The sequence below is a fragment of the Leptodactylus fuscus genome, chromosome 11 (genome assembly GCF_031893055.1).
Source record: "Leptodactylus fuscus isolate aLepFus1 chromosome 11, aLepFus1.hap2, whole genome shotgun sequence".
Lineage (NCBI taxonomy): Eukaryota > Metazoa > Chordata > Amphibia > Anura > Leptodactylidae > Leptodactylus > Leptodactylus fuscus.
Genome location: NC_134275.1, coordinates 47,417,136 through 47,439,015, shown reverse-complemented (window position 1 = coordinate 47,439,015; position 21,880 = coordinate 47,417,136). Strand labels below are relative to the sequence as shown.

Genomic DNA, 21,880 nt, shown 5'->3' with positions numbered 1-21,880 from the left:
TCAAGTTATGCCCCTGCCCCTGGTGGTTTCAGACTATCTGCTCCAGCTGAGGACTGCCCACCTGCCAGTAGGGAGTTTAATTAGCATATTAGATGCTGAAACTACCAGTGACGATTACTCCAGAATGGTGAGGGCTAGAGAAAAACCTCTAAGTGTGCTGGAATCAGTGGATCGGCCCCTATTGAAGAGTGCAAAAATTTGGAGTTGGGGAGATGGTATAAGGTGCCCTTTAAGACCTTGTAACATAACAGCACAAATTACCCTTCCTGATAGTTGTTACAGTGTATCAGTGCATGTGAAATGTATCAGCCGGACTCACAGAGGATTGTCTAGACTGAGCACACCCGTATCTAGTGAGGACAGGCTTCAAGTCCATTCACTGACAGTGAGCAGAGCTTGAAAATCCATTAGAAAGTCGCTGAACTTTCCATCCTACAATGATTAAGCCCGGCTTCACGGTCCAGCTCATCCTACCTGTGGTCAGTTTAACCCTGCGATAGCTGGTATACTGTCACCCAGGATTGTGTGGTGGCGCTGAGTAAGCAGTGCGGCCCCTGATCTCTTGGCTCGGCGCCCTGGTTAATATGTCGTCAGGTAGTCTAAATATGTGACACCATCAGCAAGAACAGAACATTCCTCAGAGCCATCAATAAACACATTTACGTGTAGCATTTCACTGCGGCAAACACTTACTGTTGTCAGAGGGGAGGGGCCAGTGTAGTCCATGAACCGGACCCCATACTGATCAGCTCATCAAGGTACATGGCCAGAGGTAGGTCTGCTCCTATTGAAGTGTATGAGAGCCAAGCTGTAATGCCCGGACGTCTCCATACGCAGTATACAGCTTCTGGCTCTGTATACTGTTGCAGTAACTACAGCTCTCCTCCAATGCACTGCAGCTTCTGGTCCTATTCCTTGTATGTGGCCCCTGGGAGCCGAATCACCTGATTGGTGCGGGGGACAGATGGCCCCACAGTTCTGATACAGTCTTCGGTCTCAGACAACCCCTTTAATTTCTGATGTAAAATAAAAATGTGGTGTTCCTTAAAGGGGTTATCCAGGACTAGAAAATATGTTGCCCTCTTCTTCTCGGGAAGTGAGATCATGTCCATTAATCACATGGCAAATGAAAGACCATGAACTGCAGAATGACCAGGTGGCCAACAGACCTGGAGTCACTTCCTGAGAAATAGAAATCAGCCATGTTTTCTAACCCTGCACAAGGCCTTTAAGGGAGTTGTTCACCCCTACTCCGAGACCGGTCCTGCCCATTAATGGACTGTTCATATATAGGAAGTGGAATCCGAGTTTGGATTCTCTGCTGATGGCGTCCATAAGACTGAGGGCCCCATCTAGATATATGTGCACTGTAAACTTAGCAGGACTTCACCCTTATGGATGAGATCTATAAGGGCCCCGAACTTGGCCCCTGCCACACTATACCAACAAACTGTTTTCAGGTGGGATAGTCTGTGTGGCTGGAGAATGCTGGCCCATCAGGTTAATGTAGTTCATTCCTCAAAGCTACAACCTACCCCTACTCCAAGAACATGAACCTTACCCAATACTTTACAAGATTAATGAGAGTAATGTATAGACCTCTGCTGCCCCCCAGTGGCCTCAACGTGATAACTCCAATAGGTTACAGATACCTAGTACATGGTTGTTTTATACTATTCTATTATATTGTAGTACAGTATTACAGTAGTTATATTTTTGTACATAGGAGCAGTATTATAGTTGATATATTCTTGTACATAGGAGCAGTATAGTAGTAGTTATATTCTTGTACATAGGAGCAGTATTATAGTATTTATATTCTTGTATATAGGGGGCAGTATTATAGTAGTTATATTCTTGTACATAGGGGCAGTATTATAGTGGTTCTAGTCTTGTATATAGGAGCAGTATTATAGTAGTTGCATTATTGTACATAGGAGTCAGTGTGATAGTAGTTATATTCTTGTACATAGGAGCAGTATTATAGTATTTATATTCTTGTACATAGGAGCAGTATTATAGTATTTATATTCTTGTACATAGGGGTCAGTATTATAGTAGTTATATTCTTGTACATAGGAGCAGTATTATAGTATTTATATTCTTGTACATAGGGGTCAGTATTACAGTAGTTATATTCTTGTACATAGGAGCAGTATTATAGTAGTTATATTCTTGTAAATAGGGGCAGTGTTGTAGTAATTATAATCTTGTACATAAGAGCAGTATTATAGTAGTTATATTCTTATACATGGGGCAGTATTATAGTAGATAGGGCGGGTTCACATCTGCACCCAGATCTCCGTTTTGCAGGTTTCCATTTCCTGCCTGAAACTGGACAGTAGACGGAAACCTGCAGTCATTTTTCAAACCCATTCATTTGAATGGGTTTGGAAAGTGTCCGGCCGTGAGCACCTATGAGCGTTTTGTGCTGTCCGCGTGCATGCATATGCAGGACTTTGTGTCTGGTTAAAAAAAAAAAAAAACGGTTTTGCCGCGGAGAGCACAAAACGCTCACAGGTGCTCATGGCCGGACACTGTCTGCCAGGTTTCCGTCTTCTGTCAGCAGAAGATGGAAACTAACCTGAAAACGGAGATCGGGCACAGGTGTGAACCCGCCCTTATATTCTTGTACATAGGAGCAGTATTATAGTAGTTATATTCTTGTACATAGGAGCAGTATTATAATAGTTATATTCTTGTACATAGGAGCAGTGTTACAGTAGCTATATTCTTGTACATAGGAGTAGTATTATAGTAGTTATATTCTTGTACATAGGGGACAGTATTATAGTAGTTATATTCTTGTACATAGGAGCAGTATTATAATAGTTGTATTCTTGTACATAGGGAGCAGTATTATAGTAGTTGTATTCTTGTACATAGGAGGTAGTATTACAGTAAGTATTTTCTTGTACATAAGATGTAGTATTATAGTAGTTATATTCTTGTACATAGGAGCAGTATTATAGTAGTTATATTCTTGTACATAGGAGCAGTATTATAGTAGTTATATTCTTGTACATAGGAGCAGTATTATAGTAGTTATATTCTTGTACACAGGAGCAGTATTATAGTAGTTATATTCTTATACATAGGAGCAGTATTATAGTAGTTATATTCTTGTACATAGGAGCAGTATTATAGTAGTTGTATTCTTGTACACAGGAGCAGTATTATAGTAGTTATATTCTTGTACATAGGAGCAGTATTATAGTAGTTATATTCTTGTATATAGGAGCAGTATTATAGTAGTTATATTCTTGTACATAGGGGACAGTATTATAGTAGTTATATTCTTGTACATAGGAGCAGTATTATAGTAGTTGTATTCTTGTACATAGGGAGCAGTATTATAGTAGTTGTATTCTTGTACATAGGAGGTAGTATTACAGTAAGTATTTTCTTGTACATAGGAGCAGTTTTATAGTAGTTATATTCTTGTACACAGGAGCAGTATTATAGTAGTTATATTCTTGTACATAGGGGGGCAGCATTATAGTCTTTATAATTGAATCTATACCCCATCTTCTCCCCGGTCTTATTACAAGACGTCTACTGTCTCTTCCCTTTCTGTTGTCCAGTTTATCTCTACATTGCCTTTTCCAGCTGTGTTTCTGCTGTTTCCACCCTCTGTAAACCTGATGGATTGGATCCACCGCCCCCTGTCTACTTGGGTCCAATCTGATGATGGAACTCATCGTGCATGGGGCGGCAAAGCCAAAAGGGGGCCTGTCAGTCACCCCAGCTTGCCCATATGTTTGCCGGCATGAGTCCTGGATACATGCTGCCAGAATCAGTGGCTCGTGCCAAAAGATATTAAACTGCCAGCAGGGTGTGTTTAGAGCCGGGATGATTGATTAAACACAAAATCATGAGCTGATCCGGCTCAGCAGAGGCAGAAAAAAATGAGACAGGAGATGGAAGGAGCAAGTTGTGAACAGGACCCAAGGAAGAAAGTTCAGAGTCAAACACAGACATAGATCAGAGAACTTCTAAATATTCAGGCTGGAATGTCGGCACTAAATCATGGGATATAAGTAATGTACATCAGACAGATAAGAGCTGTAAGTGCTCAAGAGCAGTACTAGAGCAAAATTGTGTATTCTGAAATACTCTGTGCTGCTGTTGACCCTGCTCTTTGACTTTTCTCCCTTACATCCTGACATTGCTGCCTTGTCTTCACATACATCATCACGAGTGTAGAAGTCTCAACATACTCCTTTCCTTAAATACTCTGTGATCCTGGGTACATTTTTTGCTCTTTATCTCCTTATATTTGGAGAATGTTTCCATTACATAGGCCTGTCCGCACTAACATCATCACATGAGATGACTAATCACTGCAGGGCTGCCTCAGGAGTCAGGATCAACAAACCCATCTACTGAAATACTCTGTGCTGCTAGGAAGCTCTTTCTGCTATCAATCCATGCCTGCTATATAATCTTCATACTCTTCTCATCATGAGGTTATATGGGTGTTTTAAGTTATATACTGTATAATGTGACATCACCATGTGTATTATCCCTGTACTGTGACATCACTTTGTACTGTATATTACCCCTGTATTGTGACATCGCTCTGTGTATTGTCCATGTACGGTGACATTACTGTGTCTATTATCTCTGTACTGTGACATTGGATATTATAAGATTATATTGGTTAATATTCTGGTATATGGGGTATTATGGGTATCATTATAATGTGTGGGTTAATATAAGGTTATGCTGGTATTATGGGGTGAATTGGAGTATTATAAGATATTATGAGGTTATATGGGGTATTATGAGTGCATGTGGAGTATTATAAGGGTATATGGGGTATTATGAGGTTATATTGGGTATTGTCATGGTATATGGGCTACTATGAGGTTATATTGGTAACAAGTGTATGACCACCCCTCTACAATCTGGCCTGAATGCGACTGCCAGACTCCTCTTTCTATCACTCCGGCACACAGATATATCTACTTTGTGTCAGTTGCTGAACTGGTTGCCTATTCATCACACGATACAATAAAAAAATGATCACACTCACCCACAAATCCATCTATAGCGCTGATGTGAGGACATCTCCTCCCTGTTTACTGCCCTATCCCTCCTCTGCGTTCTGCCAATGACATTAGATTTGTATCCTCTGTTATCTGAAAATCCCACTCCTGTCTCCAAGACTTTTCTCCAGCTGCATTGGTGTTCTGGAATGTTTTACCCCGGACAATCAGATTGATATCCAACTACAGCAGCTTCAGACCTGCCCTATAGTCACATCTGTAGAGTCAGGCTTATCACATGACCTGATCACATTGTTCTACACCTCCACACATTACACTAACATCTCTTATCCTAAATTATCTTTCCTCCTCTATTCCTTAGATCCTGTCCCCTCCATCTAGAAGGTACTATGCACTCCATATACTTAGTTGCTGTATTTTCACACATACTGGCTGGTAACAGCTTAGACAGCTTCAGGTATATGACTTTATGTATTGCTAGATGGCTGCAACATTGTACCAAACAAGCCCTCTCACTTCTTGTGTCCGCATATCTCTTTATTCATTGTAAACTGTTGAACCCTCACTACTATTGTATGATACATTAATTGTTTGTCACATTGTAATGTCTGATATCGTCAGTTCATGTCCCCTCTGATATGTAAAGTGCTGCGGAATATGTTGGTGCTATAGAAATAAAGTTATTATTATTATTATTAGGGGCATTATGAATGTATTATTGGGTATTATAAGTGCGTATGGGTACTATGGGATCATGGGATGACATTATATGGGGTACAATTAGATTATATGGGGTACTATGAGATTATATGGGGTATTATGAGATTATATGGGGTACTATGAGGTTACATGGAGTAGTATGAAATTATGTGGAGTATGATGAGGTTGTATGGGGTATTGTTATGGTATATGGGGTTCTATGAGATTATATGGGGTATTATGAGATTATATGGGGTACTAGTAGATTATATGAGGTATTATGAGGTTATATGGAGTACTATGAGATTATATGGGTTACAATTAGATTATATGGGGTACTAGTAGATTATATGAGGTATTATGAGATTATATGGGTTACAATTAGATTATATGGGGTACTATGAGGTTATATGGAATATTATGAGTATGGGTACTAGGAGATTATATGGGATATTATGAGGTTATATGTAGTTGCACTTATACTAGTTTTTTTTCGTTCTCCTGCCGGACACGTCATACCCCATCAGCCTGTTCTTAGCACATTATTATGCTGATTTTATGAAGTTATTCATGCACGATCCTTATATTACGGAATATTCCATTTTTCAGTGCATTTTTCCGACCTCCCCTGGTCATTCAGGCCTCATTTGGAAATCTCGTGTTTATTGAGTCAGTAAAAAGAGGTAATTATCATTGTGGGCACCGTCCGTCATCCCACATACAAGCCCCTGTGGCTGAGGGTAATAATAGCGGAGCATGCTGGCTCCTAACTGCCCGCTAAAACTGGTAATCTCACAGCTCGCAGGCCTAATGGAGCATCACCACCCCTGCCACGTAACCCACCGGCTCAGCATTAATGTGACCCTCTGACGGATAGCACCCGCCATGACAGACCGCAAAGGGTTCACTCCTGTGTGCTGCTGCCTTAAATTTGTGGGATTTATCTATATAATATTCTTAGTATTCACCAGTAAAACAACAAAAATCTTAGGAGATGAACAAACCAAATCAACAAATCGACTCACAATCTGCCCATCATGGAGTTTATAGAGTCGAAATGATGCGTGCGCCGAATTTAGGGAATCAAAGTTAAAACTGGATTGATTGATTCAAACATATGTGATGGAAATTTGATGGATGGTGAATTAGCGAACTGGTCAGACCATTGTGACCTAGCAACTATACCCCAACACCAGTATTCTTGTCCCTCTGTGATGTGATGTCCATAGCAACTACACATCAAGTGACAATGGCAACTGACAATTGATCACAGAGGCAATGCGATTGTCCGCCTCAATCATATAATGTGTGGTTGCTATGGACTATGTAACAGATGTAATATGGGGTTCTTGAGACTGGCGACATGCCACAGCTTCTACTATTGATTGGCATTGGCATTTGACTTTTTGCCTATAGTAACCATGGTAACCTACAATTACTGATAGAGGGTTTTTTTTGTTTTGTTTTTAGGCCCCTAATCTGTGCCAACTTTCACACCAAGTGCACGAAAAAAATGTGCCCAGAATGCTTGTCTGCAAAGGTACCCTATCCCAAAAGGGAATAGGGTTCCCGACTAACTCACCTCCACTGAGCCAGAAGGCTCCAAGTGGAGTAGAGTAACTGACGGACAAACTGCCGAAGCAGAAAGTCCAAAACGTTCCTTTCCCCTTGGGCTGCCACCACCTAGGGTACTCAGAACAGACCAGTCATCCAGTTTCTCCCTGGGCTGCCACCACCTGGGGTACTCCTGGACTCAGATCCGAAATCCAGCGCCTGCCTCAGTCGACCCAAGGCAGGTCACCAAAAAGACAGGAGGGAAGCCCATTACAGACTTCACCGCCAGACGACCGTCGGGGGCCTCCCAAAAGCGTACAGCATCCCTTCGTCGAACACACAAAAAAAGGTGACAGAGTGTACAGAAGAAGGTGAAAAACAAAGTGGTAAAGTGCCAATCAAGGCCCGGTTTACCGCCGGTTCTATAAAAAATTTCCCCGCCAGGAAAACCAGGCATAAGGGAGTGGTGCTCAAAAGGTGGAAATAGTGCCACGCAATGTGCCCAAATCGGTGGGTTTCCCATGCCCAGTGATTTAAGGCACCCTGGGGGCCACTCTAACCCTCAGGGCATGACACTAGAGGCCTTCGAGCGCTTCCCCGGCCCCCAGCCAAGATCTCCAGAAGGTTGCCAATCTCCTGGTGGTCATGTTACCAGCGTCCGCAGTCTTCACCAGTCCCCTACAGTGGGTCCATCACCTCCACTGGCGGAACTGGTTACTAGCTGCTTCCCCCAGCAACATGCCCCAAGTGGTTCTCCATTCCTACCTCCACAGTGTTCGGTCTACTCCTGCCAGTGGGCCCCTTCCTCTGCCCGGCGGCAGTTTCACCTACTTACTGCTTCTGATAAGAACAGATACTACACTTGATCTTAGCCAAAAGGCCGAGAACAGGTGTAGGCTGGGGCAAATGAGAAGAATGTCATGGTGATTGTTTGGCTAGCATCATCATGTGACATTTTACATAGCAACCACATCAAGTGACCATAGCCACAAACAGAGGCCACAGAGGTGATGCGATTAGCCACCTTGGTCTCCTGAAGTATGGTACGATTCTACTTTTAGACCATTTTAATAAATCTGCCCCAAGATGTGCAGCGTGATGAAAATTAAGGAGACGCATCACATGGTGCCCAACTGAAGCCAATGGTCTGTCCATACAATGCAGGGACATGCAGGGTCCTTCGGAGGGGGACAGTCTTTGTAGTGGCTCTTCACTTGTGTTATTTAAAGGAGGTCTGGACATCCCCTTTAAGTATCATTTATATGACACGTCAGTCTAGCTGGAAGCCTCTCATCTTGGCTGACAAGGTGTTAGTGGCGGACTGTCACAAACTGAAGCTCGTAGTAATGGGGTCATGTAACGCTTCCCTGTTGTGGACTGGAATTTGGCGGCCATATGCTAAAGCAACCGTGGGAGCATCAAGAAGGCTACATTCCCACAAATTCCCCCATAGAGGGTTAACTGTGCTACAAATTTACATGGGCTGATTATTATATGGACTATATGGGGAGGTATTACCAATATGGAGCCTCTGGTCATGTCACAGTGAGGCACGCACATTCACATGGAGTGTCGGGTGTTTCATCATTTTCCAGATCTCTGCTTGCTATCCATGGATGGGACCATTCTTATTTACATTTGAAGGCTGAAAATCTATATGGACCTCATATTTCTCACAGCTGAGGGTTTGCTACAATTGCATCCATCCTCTATGAGGATACAGCTGATATATTTCACTTGCACCGATATTGTAACAAATTATATGGCGGGGTTCACACAGGGTTTTTTGGTCAGGATATTGATGTGGGATCCTGGGAGCCGGAGCCCGGAATCAATGGGAGCCGGTCATTTCCTTTTTCCATGAGTGGTTTGTTCCTGCTAGCAGGGAAAAGAAGTGACATGCCCTTTCTTCAGGAGGATTCCGTGGCTGATTCAGACGCGGACGTCCGCCTTGTGATACTCCCTCCTGACTAGGCCCATTCATTTGGTCCTAATCCGGAGCGGAATGCCGCGACTGGTTGGCGGTGGTTGAGCTGTAATACCAGATGCAACCAATAGTGTGGCACTATTTTTGGATGTTAAATTCGGTCATGTTTTTCTAATCCTGGGCACCTTGTCAATCTACATTCACCATTCAGTCACCAAATCAGTTGGCCATGTCGTTAACAGGTAACAGTCACATTAGTCGTGCGATTGTCCCATCAATCCAGGGGCAGGGCATAGGGATAAATGGATAAAGGGGGTGTTCCATAGGCAGTGCTTAAATGTTGCATCCACACCTGGCAACAATATGGCGGCCACCAGGGTAATAATAAGATAGCTGGTAGGTCAACACCTATCAGCAGTTGCTTCATTGTGCTTTGTCATGTGGGGGGATGTAGGGCAAGGGTAAAAATAGAAGGGAAGGGGGGCAGATTCCTTGCTCTCCAATGCACTTAACATCCTTAACCAGACTATTAAGCCGCCGCTCCTGGAGACATATTAATAATAGCGGTGGATCCTCACAAGCATCATTTATAGTGTCAGGCCGGGTGGACAGGAGTGCAGCGCGGGGGGAGATGACAACGCAAGGGGAGATGACAGCGTCTCTCCCTAATGACTTCTTAAAATGCCTTAATTTGCTAAATTGACCAAACGGTTTGGCGACAGGAGCCGGAGAAGTGACAAGTAATAAAGGGGTAGAGTATGAAAATCCTAGGTAGAGGCTGACGGCAGGCACCGGAACATGCACAGAGAAGACCGCCAGTCAATCGACAGCAATTAACGGGTGAGGGGATTAGTTGTAGTTGCTGTGACAAACCACCCTACTATATACCTGGTCAGATGGGCTGTAGATACAGACTGAAACTATTTACCTGCACTGATTCAGTGTAACAAACCCTCAGCATTGACGTGTATCAAGAAGAATGTGCTCAGTTACTGACAGCAAGCAGAAATCCTGACAATGGTGAAGAAGTAAAAGTATCCAGTGTATTAGAAAGTTGTCTCAGCAGTCTCCACTAGGAGGAGCTCACTGCATACAGATTATGCAGTCACCACTAGAGGGAGCTGACTACATACAGATATAGCCACCACTAGAGGAAGCTCACTATACACAAATTATATAGCCACCACTAGGGAGAGCTCAGTACATACAGATTATACAGTCACCACTAGGGGGAACTCACTACATAAAGATTATACAGTCTCTAATAGAGGGAAATCACTCACTACATACAGCTTATAAAGTCACCAATAGGGGGAGCTCACTACATACAGATTATACAGTCACCACTAGACAGACCTCGCTCACTACATACAGATTTTACAGTTACCACTAGGGGGAGCTCAATACATACAGATTATGCAGTCACCACTAGGGGGAACTCACTACATACAGCTTTTACAGTCACTACTAGAGGGACCTTGCTCACTACATACAGCTGATAAGGTCACCAATAGGGGGAGATCACTACATACAGATTTTACAGTCACCACTAGGAGGAGCTCACTACATACAGTTTATGCAGTCACCACTAGAAGGAGCTCACTGCATGCAGATTTTACAGTTACCACTAAGGGGAGCTCACTACATATAGATTATACAGTCACCACTAGGGGGGAACTCACTACATACAGATTGTATATACATACACCACTAGAAGGAGCTCAGTACATAAAAATTGTAACCACTAGGAGGAGCTCACTATATACAGACTACACCAGGGGTGGGCAATTAATTTTCTGATGGGGCCACATGAGAAATTGAACCAATGCTAGAGGGCAATGTGCGCCACGGCAAATTTAGCTCCACCCACCTCTACATTGACTCTGCCCATTCTCATCCATTTTTCCATGTGCCTCCACACTTTATTGCTCCTACAATCACCCTAACATTATATGCCCCCACATTATAATGTTCTCCTCCAAATATCCCACAGTATTAAGTCCCTCTCCTCATGCCCCAGTTTAAACTGGGGGAATCTAGAGGGGTACATTAAACCGGGGAAGCTGGAGAGGGACATTAAACAGTGGGGGTAGCTGGAGGGGGACATTAAACTGGGGGCAACTAGAGGCAGATATGTCCCTCTCCAGCTACCCCCACGGCTTAATATCCTCCTCCAGTTGACCCCAGTTTAATGTCACCCTCCATGTACCCCATAGTTTAATTGCCCCTTCATCTGCTTTCAGTTTAACTGCCCCCTACATCTGCCCCCAGTTCCCTCCTCTTGCTCACACATACTATCTGTTCTCTCCTCCTTATCTTCCATCAGTCTCCATTTCCAGCAGCTTGCTCTTTCTGTGTAACACCACACTGTCCTGTATGGCTCCACTCACTAACGAGTCTTATCATATCCTAGTGAGCTAAAGGATCTTTGATGACATCATCAAAGGTCCTTTAGCCGACTTGCCATTCGGCATCTACCTTTATCTTACACCCTATGCGGGCCGTTCAGAGACAGTTAGAGGGCCGGATGTGGTCCGTGGGCCGTATAATGCCCAGGTCTGGACTACACAGTCACCACTAGAGGCAGCTCACTACATACAGATTATAGTCACCACAAGGTGGTGCTGACTACATACAGAATATACAATCACCACTAGAGGGAACTCACGTCATACAGCTTTTACAGTCACCACTAGAGGAAGCTCGCTACATACAGATTTTATAGTCACCACTAGGAGGAGTTCACTACATACAGAGTATACAGTCACCACTAGAGAGAGCTCAATACATACAGATTATACAGTCACCACAAGGGGGAGCTCACTACATAGAGATTATACAGTCATCACAAGAGAGAGCTCACTCCATACAGATTATACAGTCACCACTAGATGGACATCACTGCATACGGTGTATAATCTGTATGTAGTGAGCTCCTCCTAATGGTGACTGTATAATCTGTATGTATTGACCTTCCCCTAGTGGTGACTGTATACTCTAAGTAGTGAGCTCCTTCTACTGGTGGATGTACAATCTGTATGTAGTAAACTCCCTATACTAGTGGCTGTATAATCTGCATGTAGTGAGAGCTCCTCCTAGTACAGGCTGTAGGCAAATGCTTATGAAGCTTTATACCAAGGGCCCCACCAATGGATGCAATGTGGAGGCCACCAGTGTGTCTCTAGCGCTCCCTAGTATGGAGATACCTCTCCTTAGGACATTAGGGGATGCATCTTGCATCTCTTGCAGCTTTAGCATACACTTCATTACCTAGCTGCGTGTTCCCAGGTAATTGAGGCTCTCACCGGCAGTCTGAGGCAGTGCCGCTGTCCCATCTCCATCCCTCCCACTGAGACTTTAATTGTAGCCCGGACTGCCAGATGTCTGCTGTAATTGTGCTGGGTACCAGCTGTTGCATGCAGGAGTGTGGGGGTGGTGGGTTGGTATATGGAGGGTGCCGGAGGGGGCATCTCTAAATCACTGTACTGCATGAGCCTGGGAAGCTAGGTGTCAATCCCTGCTGGCAATATCTGTCAGTAGAGCTATATAAGTTATCACCCAGCTTTTCCAGAAACAGATATGACTAAAGAGGCCTGCATTCAGTAATTATACACTGTATGCGGTGAATCCTGAAAATGTCTGCCATCTGTTATGTGGAGGTAACCAGCAACGGCACAGGAGGAGAGGTTACAGAACCGCAGGTGACATGACATACCAGAATACCGGATCTGGAGGTGGTGTCACCACAGCGCTAAGTGCTGCAGCCTCATTCAATGTCATGTTGTAAGGATGTGTTCACATGGCGCCGATATGCCACAGCCACAGTTTTTGACACCAGACCAAGAACTGTATAGCCAAAATTGTGCACGGCGTTATGGCAAAGTTCTGAAGCAGCACTGAAACTGCAGAAAATGAGAAGAAAACTGCACGTACAACCGCAATGTGTGAATACACACTACACTAATACATGAGTGCTACTATATATGTATGTACAGGTAAATGCTTCTGTGTGTATGTATGGATATATGTATAAGGGTATGTGTGTTTACATATATGTGTATGTATTTGTGTATTGAATATGTATATAAATATTTCTATATGTCCTTGAGCCCCCTTGACAAGCTCCTGTATACCTCTCCAGGTCCATCATCAGTATACGTATATGTTATTCACACCCAGTATGATGCACCACTGATCGTTAGGTCACACCTTCTGGGATCAGGGGTCATGCCATCACTTTCATCTCTTCCATTGCTCATTGATACAGTCACTTGAGGACGATTTCTGGGGTCAGAGGTCAAGTGTTTGCAGGTTATTTTTCCTCCCCTTAAGCAGAAGGAAAGATTTCACAACCACATATCATCTACATACTGCCCAAACGTCCCGATTTCCGCGGGACACTCACGCTTTCCTTCCCCTGTCCCTTTCCTGATCAAACATTCCTCCGATCACCGCCTGCTCTTATAACAGATAAGAGGCTGCAGTGATCAGAGGAACACTTTACTATGGTTCAAGTACCTTGTATGACATCACACGGTCACGTGACTAGGTGGGCATGTTAATGTCCTGTGAAGTGAAGAGAGGAGATCTGTGTAAAGTATTGAGAAGGGAGGGGGAAGGGGGGGATCTGAGATGCAGGATGGAGAGAGAGTGTCTGTCATTTTTGTCATTATACTGGGGGCAGAGATGGAGGGGGGACATGAAACTGGGGGAAGATGAAAGGGGATATGAAACTGAGGGAGAAAAGGAGGGGGGAGATGAAACCGGTGGCAGAGATGGAGGAGGGGACATAGAAATGGAGCAGATAAAGGGGGCACTTAAACTGGGGGACAACTGGAGAGGGCATTAAACTGTGGGAGGAGCTGGAGGGGGACCTGCCTGACTCTAGTTGCCCCCAGTTTAATGTCACCGTCCAGCTACCCCTATGGTTTAATGTCTGCTTCTAGTTACCCACCGTTTAATGTCCCACTTCATCTGCCATTCATTTATTGCCCCCTCCAACTAATGATCTCCTCCAGCTGTTCCAGTTTCATGTTTAAACTGGGGCACTAGGAGAGGGACTTAATACTGTGGAGACATATAATGTATGGGTGACTGTAGGAGGATTATACTGTGTCAGGGGACATGAAAGATGAATGAGAATGGGCGGAGTGAGCATAAAGTGGGCGGGGTTAAATTTGCTAGCGCGCCGCACATTTTGTCCCTATTTCTGTTGTTCAAAAGTTGGGAGGTATGCATGTACATGATGCAAAATCACAGCGGCCAAAGGCCTCGGCGTACACAATGCGACTGAAGCTGCTATAGTATCCATGAACAGGGGACCCCAAAAATGAGCCCACTCATGTCTGTGGGTGAGGAAAATAGGACCTGGTACCGTGATAGAAGCAGAAGGGTTGAAGTTTATGCAGGCCCAGGGGCAATAGAGTGGGCCCCTTGTTTACCCCAGCTAGCAAGAAAACCTCACACCCCACAGTGGGTATTGAAGGAACCCAATACCTTCCCACCCCCATCCCTGAGTAGAGACAATTCTACTACCCCAGGACAGGTAGTGGGTACTACCCACGCATGTGCCACTATTCAGACCCTTATCTTCCATACTCCCCCAACCTGTAAATTCCAGTCGTTCCTCCATACCCCGGGTGATCAGCTCAGGTTGGTTTATGGAACTTTTGTTACCCCACCCAACATCTAGGGGTTGTTAATTATGGGCGACACTTCCCGTCCAACCCTCACCCTGCAGCTGCTCCGATGGATTTGATCTTTGCCCCTGCTCTACACTCCTGATAAACAGATCCCAATATACCTTAATCCCCTTAATACAAACCTACACACAGGTGGTGACCCAGCTGCTGCCGAGCAGGAAGTGATGGGACTTGTAGTCCATCAACTAAAATACCAAGGAAAAGAAAAGTAGATTTGCAGTCATTTTGGCTGTGTGAGATTAATGAAACTATAGAACAGCGCCACCCTAGTGGCCAAATGGTCACCTTTCTCCTATCTATCTATCTATCTATCTATCTATCTATCTATCTATCTATCTTTTTGTTTGTAACTCTCTCTTTCTCTCCATAATTCTTGGTCACCATTCTGTCTCTCTCTTCTCGCTCTCTTATTTGCTCTTTAGTCTCTTTTATCTCTATTCTCTCTCTTTCTCATTGGCTCCCTTTCTCTATCGCTCTCTAATCTTTAATTTTCTCATGCTCTCTACTCCTTCTCCCTAGTCCCGTACTCTCACTTGCTCCCTTTCTCACTGCGCATTCCCATGTTCTCTCTCTCTTGCTCCCTATTCCTGCGCGCTCTCTCTCACTCCCTATTCCTGCGCTCTCTCTCAGTCCCTATTCCTGCGCGCTCTCTCTCACTCCCCATTTATGCGGTCTCTCTCGCTCTTGCTCCCCATTCTCACTCACACAGCAGCTGTATTCTGTTTTCTAGATATTTTGGGAGGGTTATTCAGAGTGCAAGTGAAAAGTCTTGTCCATTGAGTATTTCTGGCTCTTTGGGCCTGTGTGCGGCCGGTAAAGCTCCTGACACCCCAGCTGGCATCAGACAGAAGAGACTTCTTTGATTCTGTGACACTGTGGAGCTTTTAGAGCTGCCTGAGCCGGAGTGTTTATCCCGCAATCCAAACAGAATTATCCAGAGTTTATTTTATAGTGAATTAAGTGTCAATAGGAATTTGACCCGATCTGAGCAGATATTACAAGGATTTGTCCACTGGACGTAATCCAGGACGGGACTGGCATATCTCACGTTCTGGAGACCACACGGAACGGCGTACATACAATGTTAAATCAGCGCAAAGGTCACACGCCGCTGCGGCCAATCAGATTACCCATGGAAATATCTGTGGAGTTTGATGTGCTCCACTAAGGAGCAAGTAAAAGAATCATCATATAAAGAAACTATCCCTATAGTCTGTTCATCGTGTAGAGGATTAGCTAGACTGGATACAATGTAACAGACCCTCAGCTGTGCAAGCTATTAGGTATTTGTATGGGTTTGAGACATGAGACCAGGGGTTTAGAGCTGTAGAGTTATTGGTCACTCCTGGGGCCTGGCAACTGAGAGGTTTGGGGACCCTTCTGCAATTCAAGAACGTGCTCTAGAAGAATGTTCCCATTCAATGACAGCAGGCAGATATCATGAGTATCAAGCTGGAAAATCTGGTTTAGGGTGTGTTCACATGGTGCAGTTTTGATGCTGCTTTTGGTGCAGCTTTTTAATTTTACAGATGAAATGTATTTAACATGTTTCATCTGTAAAATTAAGAAACTGCACCATAAGAGTGTCAAAACTCCACACAGTTTTCTGATTCAGTTTTGATGCAGTTTTTACTGCACCCAGGGCCAGCGTTAGGGGGTAGCAGACTGGGCAATTACCCAGGGCCAACCACCTCCATAGGGGCCCCCATACTTTCCCGACTGTTAGAAGCAATAACCGGGAGTGAATATAACCCGACTGCAACATGTGAATGCACCTTAAAAGATAGCTACCTATAGAGCAGGTAAGTAGACATATAGCAATCTCCACAATCTCTGTTACAATAATAAGCAGGGATGCTGCCCCCAAATCTAACATCTAATTCTCCACACCTGGCAGGGCAGGAGGTGCTGGTGGATGTTTTTGGGGAGCCCTTATCAGGGGCAAATTCAGCATTACTGGGGCTCCAATTAAAGTTATGTCTGGGGATCCTCCTTGGTGCACCCACAAAGTAAAATACCCCTTAGTGGCTGTACATATGGTATGATGACCTCTTAGTGCCATCACATACAGTTTACTGCCTCCTGAGTGCACTCTCACAGTATACTCCCCCTTAGTGCCACCCAAACACTATACTCCTTGGTGACCCTACACATAGTAAAATACTCCCTTATTGGCCCCCACACAATGAAATGCCCCATTATAGTGTTCATAAAGTATAATGCCCCCTTAGTGCTCAAACACAGTATAATGTCCCCTTAGTGGCCCCCATACATTATACTCCCTCTTGGTGTCCCTGTACACAGAATAATGGCCTCTTAGTTCCCCCTCACAAAATGTAATGCCCCCTTAGAATTTCCACACAGTATAATGCTCCCTTAGTGCTCCAACATAGTATATTGCCCCCTTGGCACCCCCCATGCATCATAATGGCCCCTTAGTGTCTTCACCCACAGTATACTTCTCCCCTTAGTTCCCCCACTCACAGCACAATTGTCTCTTTAGTTGCCCTCACATAGTTTAATGCCCCATTATTACATGCAGTATACCACCCCTCTTAGTGCTCTCACACAATATAGTTTCCTCTTATTGACCCACATTCAATATAACGCCTCCTTAGTGCCCCAGATTCAGTATAATGCTCCTTAGCACCTCCACACACAGTATACTGTCTCCTACACATCAGCAGTAAGGTGCTGTTACTGCCATCATGTGGTGGCTTCCGATTCTGCTGCACATGATGTCTGGACACACATTATGAAATAATCCAATAGGTAGCAATGATCTAGTAATAAATAAATGTGTATATAGAGAGAGAGAGAGAGAAAGAGAGAGAGAGAGAGTCAATGGGGCCCTTTGATCCCTAAGGCCTCATGCAGATTCTTGGTTTGCATGCTGCCTGATAACATGGCCCCTGGTCCTTATGTAGCATCAAACATAGGAGGCTTTGGCTGGAGTTTCCTGTCCCCAGCATGTGTATGTCATTCCCTATTATGGCCACCAGATGGCACACAAGTCCAGCGCTCTCTTACCGCAGGCCCACCATGAACTACATTAGGCTTCCTCGCAGGTTTACAGGGGCAACAGCATCAATGGGTCCCATTTACCTTCTGTTTTCCTTAATTCTTAATGAAGTCCCCCTGAATCCAATTACAGGGCTGGTTTTCCCTGAGTCAGAGCCGCCGACATAACACTGTTTATATAAAGCGATCGGATGAAAGGGCTCAACATATCAACTTATAAAGAGCTTAGTGTCCCTGCAGTTAACCCCTGCCACGCTGCTACCCACATCCTGTTAGAAAGGAGGGCAGCTGCGTATAGGGGGAGCAGGTGTATGCATGTTCAGTTATTTCCGGGATAAAACCGCTACTGTGTATTAGTTTTATATGTGCCATAGTGGTGGTGGGCACGACATCACCCCTGTTATCAGCCATTGCCACCGATAAATGCCTCCCTTTACTTCTCATACGTTTTTTGATATAACACAGTTTACTAAATTGTGCTCAAAAATCCTTCAAAATGTATTCAGCGCCATGTCAGTAACAAAATCATTGCGTCATCACGGCGACTTCAACTTTCCAGTTTCATGTTTCTGTCCTTTTGAGTGTTTGTTTCAGTTGTATCCATAGGGATTGTGAGCTCTATATGGGACAGTGACCACAATGTATGTAAGGCACCGCGGAATATGATGGTGCTATATAAGTACGCTAAGTTAATAATAATAAATATTCTTGTATATACCTACAAAAATGATAGATCACTGGGTGACTAAAGACAGCCCTCCATAGCCTTCAAAATGGCTGTCAATAACTGGAACGTCCAGGTCTTTGTGACAGGAAGAAGAGCAGCTCTGAAGCACAAATGTCTGCTCTATGTGAGGAGACAAGGTCACTTATATGGGGTCAATGACCTTCTCGTTTTAAGATTTTGTGCCTTGATAGAGAAAATAAGATGGCTGCCTCTGCCCAACAGGAGCTTCTGGATTGAAGGCATTTTCTGGCATGTAATGTATGTCTGATCATCTAAAGCTGTGTTCACACTGCCGTTATTAATGTCTGTTGCTATCATCCATCACATTGGGGGAATGCAGACGGACACGACGGAGTGGGCTGCCTCTACATCTGTCATTTAATGTCCGTTGCTCTCATCCTGTGACAGAGAAGTAACAATAGTGACGGGGGCAATTTCTGATACACCCTTTGTCGCCCATAGCATACTGTCACGGCACAGCTCTCATGTTTTTGAAAATAAAAGTTGTGCTGTGATTGGTTGCTATTGGCAACGCATAGCAGTTTTCTCAATTTGCCCCCTTCTCTATGTGCCCCAGCCATTGTCACAATTCGAGTCTTTTGCCCCCAGCAAAGGATCATGGTCCTACATTTTGACAAGCTTTGTGTCCGTGTTGGTCCCAATCATGCCTGGACTTAAGTCTACTGCGGAGGGTGATACCAATTATAAAATTTTTCCAAAAACATTCTGTGAAAAGAGAGTCATGTGACCACAGGGACTACTAAAACTGAACTGTTAAAAGGCTAATTAAAGGGGTTGTCTAGGATTTCATTCGCCACACTTGTCCAGAGGTTGTGTGCGGTACTGCAGCTCAGCTTCATTGATTTTAATGTAGCAAGGCTGCAATACCAGACCCATCCCATAGACAGATGAGGCACTGTTTTTGGAAGCAGTAAGTCCAGTTTCATCCAGTTTTCTTCCAGAAACAGCACCACATCTGTCCAAGAGTTGTATTCCAGCTTAATTGAAGATAATGGGGAGATCTATCAAGGCGTTTTGTATGTTGGGCTATATTATCTGTGTGCAGCCGGAGGATGTGCCTAAATGATGCTGAGGCGCATTCTATGGGGCCATGCAGATTACTGGTGAAATAATGGTAAATATGATGGGGGTGCTGACCCTGCCCGTGGCCCGCCACATAAAAACACAAGGTGTGAAAATTATTGCAACTTTTCCCATCACTTTCCCATCATGGAACATCACATATCTGTCCCATTGTGGCTGACATGAAATACCACCCACAACCTGTGCCCAGGTGTGGCGTTGTATTAGGAATGAAGCAGCCATGTTTCTCTAATCCTGGGCACCCACATAGCAGCCTGTACCAGGCTTGGATCCTGGGTGACCATTCTAGTACTAATAGACCAGCATGGCTTCCTCTAACACTAGGTCTATCGGTAGTGACGTGTGTGCCAGCAGTGAAGAGGTTACTTCCATTTAGGTCTGTGTTACGCCTGCCTCCCCCCTCGCCCGCTCCTCCTGAATCTAGCAGCGGTACAAGTTTGCAGATTCAGGCTCCTATTTCATTCCCAGCATGGGGCAGCCTCAGAAAAAAGGCCAAATTGCACTAAATTTACTGGTAATTGAAAATGCCATCCAGCCAGCGTACCCCTCCTACCCTCTTGTATGGTCCCTGGGAATGAGTTCTTTTTGTGCCGCCTGAGTCCCCCGCCTGGCAGGGCCGATTTGGCTTTAATTGAGTTGAACAATTGAGAGGCAATTACGAACCTTTGCAAGACGGAAGGGCAGGAGGGGAAGCCTGGGCGAGCAGCGGGCTTTTCTATGCTCGCAGCGCTGCAAAGTGTCTACTTTTGAAATGCCAAGTCGCCCCCCCTTGCCCAGCGGGGTAGGTGCAAAACAGGGAGATAGATTTCATTGATTCCTCTCCTCCAGTTATTTTCCTCTGGTGTTATGATTGCAAACTGGCAGCCACGTCGTGTGGGCGGACGCACAAGAGGCGGAAGGGTTGGATTTTTTTTTTTATTATTTACATTCCACCCAGATAGATGCAAGAAACAGACCCGGGACTAAAGAGGCAAGACAAACCCCTTATCCTCCAAATTATCCGTAGCCTGTACACCTCCTAGGACATTGCCCCATTGCGGGGAATACAGTAAAGTTCCTTAATCCAGGAGCAGGTCAGAAATGATCCCAGCGCTAAATTAGAAGAAGTTTCCCAGAGTAAGGTCTGGGGGCTCAGATTAGGGTAGAGATTCAGAGGGTCCGTCATAATGTTTTACCAACCCTAAATATACTTATCCTTTCCTCCCTCTTGTCTTTCACCGCCTCATCCCTTCTCCCTCCCTTCCCATCTCTCTTTATCATCCTTGTTTCCTTTAATCTCTTTTCCTTCCTTTTCTTTCCCACTTCCTTCTTCCTTCCAGCCTCACCTCTCCATCAGTCTTTCACTACCTTTCCTCCCTGGTTTACTTTCAAAATACTTCTTTTCCTCCCTTTCTCCTTCATTCCTTCCATTTTTCCTCCCTTCCTTTTTGCCTTTTTCCATCCCTCTTTTCTTTACTTTCTTCGTTCTTTCCTTCCCTTAATCCCTTGCCTTATTACAATTCTTCTCTTCCTTCCTTTCTTCTCTCTCTTGTTTTCCTTTGATTTTTTTTCTCGCTTCCTTCCTTTCCATTCTTCTTTTCCTTCCATTCTTCCCTTCTTCCTTCCTGTTCTACCTTCCCATCCATCTTTTCCTCCCTGATTCTTTCTTTCCAACATTTACTTCCTTTCCTCTCCCTGCTTTTTTGATCCTTCTTTTCCTTCCATTTTCCCTTTAACTTTTATCCCTTTTCTTTCTCCTTTCTCCATCCCTCTTTTTCTTTCTTTCCTCTTTTTATCTTTCCCTTAATCCCTTGCCATCTTTCATTCATTCTTTACCTTCCTCTCCATAGTTTTAATTGTATGTTCCCTCATTTTCTTCCTATTCATCTTTCTTTTCATCCATCCTTCCAGTCTTTCCTTCTCCTCTATCTTCTCTCTTCCCTTCCGCACCTCACTGTCTTTTGGCTCTTCCTTTTTTCATTCTCCCTTTCATCCACTTTTTCCTTCTTCCATCCCTTTGTTTTCCTCTTCCTCCCACAGTCCAATGCTTCCTTCCTTTATTTCCTTACTTACCCCTCGCCCTTTCTTTTCACCTTTTTGTCATTCTTTTTATTTTTCCTCCCTTTTCTTCCTCCCTTCTTATCATTCTTTCCTT

At 44.3% G+C, this 21,880-nt stretch overlaps 1 pseudogene; it reads right to left on the bottom strand.

The window, feature by feature from the left end:
- Positions 1-8,057: 8,057 nt before the first annotated feature.
- LOC142185759 (U2 spliceosomal RNA) lies at positions 8,058-8,157 on the bottom strand (annotated as a pseudogene).
- Between the last annotated feature and the right edge of the window lie 13,723 nt (positions 8,158-21,880).